The 12043-nt window shown below is 40.1% G+C and overlaps 1 protein-coding gene across 6 annotated transcripts in view; it reads right to left on the reverse strand.

Moving 5' to 3' along the window:
• LOC124357474 (paired box protein Pax-6) overlaps positions 1–12043 on the reverse strand; it is an 89486-nt gene that overhangs the window by 25647 nt on the left and 51796 nt on the right. The gene's annotated exons all lie outside the window — the stretch shown is intronic.

Genomic DNA, 12043 nt, shown 5'->3' on the forward strand with positions numbered 1-12043 from the left:
ATCCTCGTCTGTTGAAAGAAAGTAGACGATGGCAAAAAGTGAAGTTATCAGGGTGAAGAGGAGCGCAGAGCGGACAGAAACCCATTTGAGGGGAGTGCCGGACAAAAAGCCGGCAGTTGGTGGTATCGGGGCAATTGTACCGGTGAATGGGAGATCTCATCTCGGGTGCCTTTCATGCGCAGAGAGGGCAGAGGCAGAGATAGCTGGTGACTTATCGGCAGGATCTGCCCTCCGTGGGGCTAAATGTTTGGCAACACGTCAAGGCCCGCCCTCTTTTTGTGATTTTGACATGTTTCTATTAAGATATTCAAATGTTAATCCACAAATCAACAACTAGATATTTTGAAAAATAAACAATCAATACATTTTGAACGCAGTCAATTCAATAAGCAAGAACTTCACCGATTGCCAGCCCTCAATTGACTATTATATACAATATATTGCATATGAAAGTCACGTAACAAAATTTTGATAATTGATATAGTAAGTTGATACTTGAATTGTTGAAAAACAACGACCTATCAATAAAATCTCTTCCCCCAGAATTATGGAAGATGTCTCATTTTAAAATACGATTAATATGAATCCAGGCGCTAAACTTTGTAAGTTCTAAGATTTAACGATTAAATCCTAAAAAGTTTGCACCGGGACCGTACAAAATACCGAAAAACTAAAAAGAGTTTGTACGAATTGATCACAAATTTACCACGAGACATGTCCTCTATGGCTAAAAATAAGTTCATAAGAGTGGTTGAAGTGTAACATGGTACTTAAGAGGCTAAAATAGAGGTTGCTGTTAGTACAGCCGCCTCATAAGTTACTATTTATGTAAATTATATTAATATTAAAGTCACGTAAAGGTGAAAAACACGTTTGAACAGTAGAGCTGCACATAATGATAACACTATCATAAATAACCAACTCGAGTTAGACTTTTGGTCACTTTTGAACAAATGTCATAAAAGGATTAAATGCAATTCAAACAGTGTATATGGCATTGTTTTTAACTCTCCAATACTGTATACTATATTAAATTGAACATACAATTTTGTGAAGCTGAACAAATGTCTCGTAATTCGGTCTTCTGAACTTCGATGATGTGACGTTATGTATTCTACCGAGTCGGTAACGTGCGATTAGGTTTGTGTCGCCCCTCTTGTAATTTATTCCCGCGCGCGGCGAATGTTGTCGACAGCTGGTGAGTGATGGCCGGTGCCGATGATAGCCGAGTACGCCCGATTGTGACACGAACCAATCGCCCGGCACTAAAGGCTCTGCTGGCACATTTGCGTTTTAATTGAAATACCCAAGAAGCGTTAATAATGTTGTTAAATCACTAAGAAAGATAATTATCTCTCGAAAATCCGGTGAATCATACATCAGCTAATCTAATTACGGACGGATTTTAAGGGAATTTACAGGGAGGGAGGAGGGGTGTTCAAGCTTCCATTTTTAAAACATGGCAAACAACGTTTCTACAACTTTCAACACCAATGACTTCGTAAAAATTTCGAAAATGCTGCAAAGTTGGATGGAACATACATCTTTTTACAAAATACGTTTTATCTACTAGTATAGAAAGAAAACACAAGAATAATCTGTAGAGAAAAATAATACTGCATATTGCTTATTTGTATCCTATCAACACATGGGTAACATCCATATAGAGTACCTTGATAAAGCCAAATACCCATGGCCATAATTTATAAAGCAGAAGTACTGAATAAAACCAATTTATACTCATGAGATTTCCCTCCACTTACTGATCTCGCACACCAACTGGCACGCTTATAAATAAAATAAAGCATTAGTCCGACAACAATGGCTGACACGATAATAAAGGTCTGGAGGATTGTCTGGGCACAGCTACACGCGCACGTGGCTGTAATGGATTGGCACAGTTGTTTAGCATATTGATATGATAAGAGAACGGAGTATTGACAGACAGCAGTCAACATAGCTGGAGTGCAAACACCGGCGGCAGCCACCCTTAATGATGCTCTGTCATCATCGGCTCAAACTGGCGCTACAACCGCCACGAATCTTTCATGTCCTTCTGTAGTGGAAACTCGGATTTACCTTTGCACACCGCACCGTTCACCTATTAACATTTCGTTTTGTCGTGGCTTTATCACGGATAACGTCAACTATCTCTAATTATCTTCACCGTAAAACAAGAAAATCCTTCATCATTAATTTAAATGATTGGCAATTGTAATAATACAACTTTGACTTTCCGATGTAATTTTTTAACCTCGAAAATGGTCTCCTCCTCAACGTATTAGACCTTCTTCTTCTATGGGGCGGCCTACTGCCATGCACTTAAGCCTCACAAAAAACTGTATTCGACCTACAGTGCTATCTATTTCACAAGACTCTCAAATTCCAAACAGAACAACTTGAAAATAACTTATTGTGACGTTACTGTACAATAATCACCATAAAATATGATTGTGGCGAGATCCGTACATGAGATGTCACGATGTGTTCTATGTCTGCTCAAAATCTCAGACTGGCAAAGTAAAAGAAATGACAGAACGCAGGTCACTGTATTTGGAGACCAGTCCAATCAAACGTGTAACGTTTTAAAGCTATTGCCACAAAGAAATTTAAACAGAACCCACTTTGAAAGGGCCGCTGACAAAAGAAGGGCGTAGCATAGCCGCCTTTGTAATTATTAGTCAGTGATCAAAAGTAAGATTTATTTTGACTAAAAACCTCGCCCGTATACGGGTTTATTTTTATACAATCCATTAGATTTATTTATTCAAGTAGAAGGATTAGGGAATATTTATAATACTTGCTCAAAGTCGAACGTCACGGTATTATTCAATACCTCTGTTCGTATTGAGGATACTAGTGTAAGCTACTGGATCCGCTGCATAAAAATAACGCTTTAATCATGCAAGGATTTTTCAAAATATGAGGAAATAAAACCAATAAGAGATTACAATAAGGTGGAGCAAAGGTGGGCTGTGGTGAATGGTGGACAAGAAGCTAGAATGCAGTGGTGGATCGGCTGAGTAGGTTAGGGCATTCCGCATTGTGAGCACACACTATGAAACCGAGGAAAACTGGATTTTGGAGTAAGAAAATAATAAGAGCATTGTGACAGAAGGAAATTGGAACTGGTAGGATAATGGTGGGTGAATGGCTCGGTATTGTGCGTGGAGTGGGCAAGATTACTGGATAATCCGTCTCCGTCCCGCCCTATAGGGCCACTGTCGACTGTCCCTTCACCTTCCGAACATTCTTCACCTGACCTAGACTCCGATCTGCTGCTGTCCGTAGTCGACGCAATGTGGGGAACAGATCGCATGACGCATCGTCAACATTTACATGTTATATTTACGAAAACATACAATATTAGTTTCAGAGGCAGAATTTTATGTTGTACAATATTTTGTACAGACGTAATATAAAAATGAATTTTCGATTAATTAAAATACATTATTTTATAACCTAAAACATTTTACATTGAATCCAAACATGTTGTCATATGTAGGTTACAAATAATGTCTTTTATACTATGTAAGGTTTACTAAACCTGTATATTAGAAGGTATAGTTAAATAGAAAAGTCTTATAACGAATGCAACATACCAAACCTTCTAGTCTTTGTGTTGATTCAAGTTACACAGACTCTAAAGACAGATTTGTCGAGACTCACGATTAAGCTGTGTGCTTGATTGGTCACAGATGTCGGAGGTACTCTGCAGGAACGGATACAACATACCAAACCTCCTGGCCTTGGTGTAGTTACATGTTTCATGTGATTCAAGGCGCACAGACACTACAGACAGATTTGTCGAGACTCACGATTAAGCTGTGCGCTAGATTGGTCACAGATGTCGGAGGTACTCTGCAGGAACGGATACAACATACCAAACCTCCTGGCCTTGGAGTAGTTACATGTTTCATGTGATTCAAGGCGCACAGACACTACAGACAGATTTGTCGAGACTCACGATTAAGCTGTGCGCTAGATTGGTCACAGATGTCAGAGGTACTCTGCAGGAACGACCATGTGTTGAGGAGTGAGATAAATGGATCCTGTTTTTGAGAGTCACCCCATAACTTAATCCTATCTTGAAGAGCGTGGAGTTTGGGCTACAATGATGCCAGATGCAGCTGATCGGGCGATTCTTCTGGCTCGTTCGCGCGGAAACCGGGCAGCGGGCGACTTGCGTAAATACCCCTCGCTCCCGCACGCACACACACGCACACGCGTGTAAGTACAGAACGGATCGTGTTAAACAAGCCATTGTCGGGTTCGACACGTCGAGGGCTTATCCCACGCTTTGTTTGGGTACCGGAGTAGTGTGTACTTGTCACGTTCTGTTCTGGTTTTGGTAAGGAGACTCTGATACGAGTTGTTAGGGCAGGCTAGATCGTCATTCGGTTCCTTCATCATTTCATTAATCATATTTTTAAAATAATTTAATTTAAGAATCAATAAAAATCCAGTTGCGTAGCTAATATTTTCAAAAGAGGAAAAGGGGATTTCCATTAATGTGTACATCGAGGTAAGGCAAAAGTCTCAGCAAATAAACTATGGCTTTGAGTTTTGTTATAACATGAATTATGAAGTAGTTAATTGGCAAATGTTAGCTCTAGTGACGTTTAAGTTTTATTCAGAATTTCTTTATCCAATTTTATTTCCCAGGAAGGAAGGAACCACACTTTGGCGAAGTCAATATAAACGTATTCTATACATATATATTTCACCATATAGATATAATGAAGAAATATATTCTATACATGTTCACGTATTCTTCAACATTGTTTGAAACAATTAAATATAAATGTACACGAAATATTAAATCCGCACGTTTATGACGGTAGTTCTATTTATGAGGGCTATATATGATTTTAAAATATTTTTAACTTTTAGTGAACAACTATATAGCTCTTTCAATTTAAATTGTGTAGTCTACACTATTAAACTGAAGTTTTTTAAACTTTGCTAAGATAGTATTATAAAGATCGATTTATTTAATTTAACGCAACTTATTTTTCCATTTTAATCTGTTTATTCTATTTTATAGTCTGTTCATTTTCATAATGAATAAAAACAATTGTATATTAAACATATCGTTACCAATAGAAATAATACTGAATCCGGTGAGGACTTTCGGACCGATTACAAATCCATGAATTCTACGGTACGTAAACATGCGCTAAAACAGAGGGTCTTCCTTTAACGATGAAGTCATAAATATCCACAGCACAGTCAGTCTCCTTGGGCAAGACCTGAGTGTACCACGGGACCGCGAACTCTATGTGAAACATGAGGCACAACAGAGGCTCTTGCTTTAACGTGAGGTCAAAGATGTCCACAGCATTAAAGTACAGTCAGTCTCCTTGGGCAAGACCTGAGTGTACCACGGGACCGCGAACTCTATGTGAAACATGAGGCACAACAGAGGCTCTTGCTTTAATGTGAGGTCAAAGATATCCACGGCATCAAAGTACAGTCAGTCTCCTTGGGCAAGACATGAGTGTACCACGGGACCGCGAACTCTATGTGAAACATGAGGCACAACAGACGCTCTTGCTTTAATGCGAGGTCAAAGATATCCACAGCATCAAAGTACAGTCAGTCTCCTTGGGCAAGACTTAGTGTACCACGGGACCGCGAACTCTATGTAAAACATGAGGCACAACAGAGGCTCTTCTTTTAATGTGAGGTCAAAGATATTCCACGGCATCAAAGTACAGTCAGTCTCCTTGGGCAAGCCCTGAGTGTACCACGGGACCGCGAACTCTATGTAAAACGTGCGCAACAGACGCTCTTCCTTTAATGCGAGGTCAAAGATATGCACAGCATCAAAGTACAGTCAGTCTCCTTGGGCAAGCCCTGAGTGTACCACGGGACCGCGAACTCTATGTAAAAAGTGCGCAACAGACGCTCTTCCTTTAATGCGAGGTCAAAGATATGCACAGCATCAAAGTACAGTCAGTCTCCTTGGGCAAGCCCTGAGTGTACCACATGTACCACGGGACCGCGAACTCTATGTAAAAAGTGCGCAACAGACGCTCTTCCTTTAATGCGAGGTCAAAGATATGCACAGCATCAAAGTACAGTCAGTCTCCTTGGGCAAGCCCTGAGTGTACCACGGGACCGCGAACTCTATGTAAAAAGTGCGCAACAGACGCTCTTCCTTTAATGCGAGGTCAAAGATATGCACAGCATCAAAGTACAGTCAGTCTCCTTGGGCAAGCCCTGAGTGTACCACGGGACCGCGAACTCTATGTAAAACATGCGCAACAGACGCTCTTCCTTTAATGCGAGGTCAAAGATATGCGCAGCATCAAAGTACAGTCAGTCTCCTTGGGCAAGCCCTGAATGTACCACGGGACCGCGAACTCTATGTAAAACGTGCGCAACAACAGACTCTCTTCCTTTAATGCGAGGTCAAAGATATGCACAGCATCAAAGTACAGTCAGTCTCCTTGGGCAAGCCCTGAGTGTACCACGGGACCGCGAACTCTATGTAAAACATGAGGCACAATAGAGGTTCGTGTGAATGCAATAATTAGGCGTATCGAATAAAGGCATTGAGCAGAGTCACTGGAGCGGTGGACTACAAGATCCGCTGTAACAACATTATACCCCTCCCCCTCCACTCCACCATCGCCCCCACGGCTAGCGTGGCGACTGATTGCACCCTATTTGTTGCCTAATAGGGGACAGAAATTTGTTGGACAAACTACTATGATGCCAACTGATGTAAAATCGCCTAATATTGGATTCCCTCCCCTCCCACCATCCACCCTCGTCCTGCCAGGCTAGCTGTGGGGAATTATGTTCTGGAATAATTTTAATCTGTTGAGTTAGTTAGTGAGTTGCCCGGAGGATGAGAGCACGGTTTTTGAGGTTCAGGAGGAAATTGTTAGTTATGTTTGGCGTGTTGTACTGGGATTTGTGCATAATAGACATAATTGACTGCACGCTCACTTAATCCTAGAAGATATGCAGTAAATTTGTATCAAAGAAATAAAGATTGGAGGATTTTAAAAATAAAGTAACTATATATTATAGCACTGAAAATATTTTCTAAGTGCAGTATATTATTCCTTAATGTACTATTTGTACATAAGTTTGAATTGCAACTCTAGTACATTACAAGTCGTGTTAATTACATGTTCAACAAAAAATACAACGATATCAGTTATCATACTTTTGCTTTCCGAATGAAGTCTGGAAAATATTTCTGTACTCCTGCTAAGTACATATTGCTGAGACGGAAACGGTTGCACTTAAATAATTGTACCATAGTAAATGTATCACTGTAATTACATTGTGCGTGCTTTAAAAAACTTAACGCTGAACAACGAGTGCATTATAGTGTATCGATGTATAGAACAAACCAATTCTACATTATATGGTGAAATATTTCAAAAATTAAAAGAGTACACCATTCACCACATGATAACCGCGGAAGGACAAATCGATTTAAAAAGGCTCTCGGCGAAATAAAGGATAAAGCCAACAACTCCCCTAAAGCAGCAGTCGACTGCATCAGAACAGAAAACGTTGATTAAAATAGAACGATCGTTTCACCCGGGTTGGCGGGGCTGAAAGGGTCCCAGAGGGCGAATCGAGGGAATTGCGGTCCGGGAGCAGCCGCTGGTAAACGAGCGCAAGACGAGCGACTGAGTGTGAATGGGTTGATCTGGAGCCTGCTGCGAGCGGTACACCTCAGTGCTTCCACTGTCACCAGCTGATGGAACCAATCTGAGGCAGCGTAACGATCGCTCCACTCTCGTCAGACGTTTGTAATCGTTAGATTGCAGTGTTCGGAGCAGTAGACTTATGCTTCCACTGTCACCAGCTGATGGAACCAATCTGAGACAGCGTAACGATCGCTCCCTCTCGTCAGACGTCTGTAATCGTTAGATTGCAGTGTCCGGAGCAGTAGACTTATGCTTCCACTGTCACCAGCTGATGGAACCAATCTGAGGCAGCGTAACGATCGCTCCCTCTCGTCAGATGTTTGTAATCGTTAGATTGCAGTGTTCGGAGCAGTAAACTTATGCTTCCACTGTCACCAGCTGATGGAACCAATCTGAGGCAGCCTAATGATCGCTCCCTCTCGTCAGACGTTTGTAATCGTTAGATTGCAGTGTTCGGAGCAGTAAACTTATGCTTCCACTGTCACCAGCTGATGGAACCAATCTGAGGCAGCGTAACGATCGCTCCCTCTCGTCAGACGTTTGTAATCGTTAGATTGCAGTGTTCGGAGCAGTAAACTTATGCTTCCACTGTCACCAGCTGATGGAACCAATCTGAAGCAAGCAAACGATCGCTCCCTCTCGTCAGACATTTGTAATCGTTAGATTTCAGTGTTCGGAGCAGTAAATTTATGCTTCCACTGTCACCAGCTGATGGAACCAATCTGAAGCAGCCCAAACGATCGCTCCCTCTCGTCAGACATTTGTAAGATTGCAGTGTCCGGAGCAGTAAGACCTAATGATTGTATTTTCATGATGATGTCAAGCTGAAAGTAATGACAGGTTCCTCTCGTTAGATGTTCTGCAATCACTGTGTTTCCTTCCAGCGTAGTATTTATCGTCCCTATTCCTGACAGATAGAAGTTTGCGATGATGATCTACGTGACCATGACATGTAGACTGTCCAAAAAGTCTGTTTTAATTGTACATTTTAATATATTTTTATTTATCATAGGAATTGGCAACCTTTACCGACTGTTATCGTCATTTATCGTCAGTAATAATTAAATATTATGTTTTATAATGTAAGTCATTCTTAAAATTTATAAAACTTCATTTGTTACTAACCTGACAGTTCAGTTGTCTTTTCAGCATACTTTGGCAAAAAGAATTTGTATCACTTACTCTAATGGGGATTGTGAGAGTTTAAGAACTTGTAACAAGTTTGAAGTGCTGAATAGTGCAAAATATGAAAAGGGGTGTGGATAAAACATGCATAAAAATCCTTAAATTATGAAACTGACTAATGATACAGCCACGGTCCAAGAAGAAAATATGCCAGGGAAAGGTTTTATGAAACGATTTTAATTAAAAAGGCAGAGTTCAAACATTTTTTAATGCGGATTTTTGGACACTATCCCATGACTACTACGCGCATTAAATGAAAATCCACGCAGTAAATCTTTTGCATACCTATTAATCGTATTTTATTTGGTGAAATTAATTGATATTTAAAATAAACTAATCAATTAATACGCATGTGTACTGGGCTAACGTTATTTTATCCATAACTTAACAAACAGCACACCACACTTTTACCATCTTAAGAATAGTAAGCATTACAATTTCGTGGACATTTCCAGAACCGTATTCCGTAGACCTAAACTCTCAGTTAATTTAGAGAAACTTTCATTATCTCGTTCACCTCAAGTAAGCACAAGCCTTTCTGTTCCAACTCTTTAATAAAAAGCGTACAAAATTTAATAAGAACTGTTGGAATGACGACAGGTTCCGAAGAAAAGGTAGGATGTCAACCCCCGACAATCTTCAACCCTTTAGGTTTGTTATTCTAGTACGTATTTATCCCTTCGCCCACCTACATCATGTTTTGAATGTATATAAACTTTACTTATTTTTGAGTTAATGCGATTGTTACGAGTACAATACGAGTCAAAATACACCGAATTGTCAACCTCTATTAAGCATTCATTAGTTTTCGTTTACTTGACATCTTCGTAGATCCGACGAATGACACATTTCACCCGAAGAAGATATTTACGTGAATCATTTCGCCAATTTCATTATAATATCAGTTTTATTACTTCAGAATATATTCAGACCCGTACTCAGATCGGGGGTTTTCAGACAATTTTACGGGGCTCTGGCCCGATTCCCGCCACAGTGTACGAGGTGACGAGGGCGCGATGGCGGGACATGGCGGGGCATGGCCGAATGCAATATCTTTTCCGGGGCCCGCCAAAGTTGAGTACGCCTCTGATATATCTATTTAATTACTAGAACCTAATGTATCTCAAATAGTGAAGTTTCAGTGCCAAATATCCTTTGTCGTTTAAAATTAGCATAACTCAAACACGTTGTATATACAGTTCTTATTTAAAGTTTCCAAAATTCTTGGTTGTATCCACCATAACACCTGAACACGTTGCTACGGCAAGGCGGGTTGCTGAGGTGACTATATAGTTAGACAATAAGTACAGTAAAGTGTATCGACTGTGAAGTGTGACTGTAAATACTCCTTTCGTGCATAATAAATTATAGGAATTTATCAAATTCAAATTTTAGATGAAACATTTTCGTTTTGTCGGCCAGTTCATTACGTTTCATAGAAATAAAAATTACCATCTTTTCAACTACCGTATTGTACATTTAATTAACCCTTAAACATTTGTATCATTATAATGAGATTCACGCTTGAGTGCTTTCTTTATTTCGGTTTTAACACAAATCCCCACTTCCTTGTACACGTGACGGTCCTCAGTTTCCTGGAAGCCCTGGTGTGAACGTGAAGAGCAGTGGGGCTCGGTCTTAACGCTGGACTTGACGTCAACAGAGTGACCACAACAAAAGCGACCCAGTCAACTTTCTGTCCGTTGTGAGACAAAATATTCATGCCGCAGGCGAGACGAGAAAGACGCTGAGCGCGGCCCGCGAGGCCCAGTGCAGGGGGCGGCAGATGGGGCAGCGTCCGCCGCGTTCTCGCGCATTTCACATGTGACCAGGTTTGAATGGCGCGCGGAGGGCCTGCTACCCCTGCGCGCTACAACCCTCGCTCACCCCCGAGACCGCACCACAACACTGCCTTATTTACTTTTGTCTTAAATAAACATCGTCTGTGTCGTCATCAACATAGATAATTAACTGTACAATACAGCTTGCGTGCAGTGAGAACCAGAGCCCCAGTAGGTTAGGCGCGCATAACAAATTTAATATTGGCCCATCTTACCTTGAACACCATAGACGAACAGGAATGTTTGCTTCCTCTAAGGTCTTAACATTCTACACGTACCACATAACAAATTTAATATTGGCCCATCTTACCTTGAAAACCATAGACGAACAGGAATGTTTGCTTCCTCTAAGGTCTTAACATTCTACACGTACCACATAACAAATTTAATATTGGCCCATCTTACCTTGAACACCATAGACGAACAGGAATGTTTGCTTCCTCTAAGGTCTTAACATTCTACACGTACCACATAACAAATTTAATATTGGCCCATCTTACCTTGAACACTATAGACGAACATGAATGTTTGCTTCCTCTAAGGTCTTAACATTCTACACGTACCACATAACAAATTTAATATTGGCCCATCTTACCTTGAACACCATAGACGAACATGAATGTTTGCTTCCTCTAAGGTCTTAACATTCTACACGTACCACATAACAAACTTAATATTGGCCCATCTTACCTTGAACACCATAGACGAACATGAATGTTTGCTTCCTCTAAGGTCTTAACATTCTACACGCACCACATAACAATTTATAATTCACTAGATGGTCTGTGTGCGGAATGGAAATTTAAAGGTTGGGTATTTCATTCACAATCAGATATTTATATTTTAGAGTCAAGTCCTGCCCTAACTAAAGTCAAGTGGTTCGAAGGTCCTCTATCGAAAAGCAATGTTTTGTTATACTGGGGTGAATTGTAATTTCAAAAATACAAAGTTACATTCGTTATTAAAATAGTTGATAGTTGAATTTATATTATACAATCCATAACACTATATTGCGTGAAGAGGAAAGCAAAATAAAAAACTATTTTTAAATAAAAAAGTTTCGATTTGCATTATTTTTTATAATGTGTCTCAATAATTTAAATTTTTAAATTATAATGTTCGCAAGCTATGATTTCCTGTTAGATTTACATACACTTCAGATTGTTATTATTAGTACGAACTAAAAAGAAACAAATAAAACGCTGCTACTCTTGTAGTATACTTTGCTACCTTTGTACCTCAAAAACGCCAATATTCATAAACACATTTTTTGTTACTTTTTTCTGTCGAGTAATTAGATAACACCTGGAACTCAAACATGGACTCGACATGAAGCTA

Source organism: Homalodisca vitripennis, chromosome 3 (assembly GCF_021130785.1).
Source record: "Homalodisca vitripennis isolate AUS2020 chromosome 3, UT_GWSS_2.1, whole genome shotgun sequence".
NCBI classification, from domain to species: Eukaryota; Metazoa; Arthropoda; class Insecta; order Hemiptera; family Cicadellidae; genus Homalodisca; species Homalodisca vitripennis.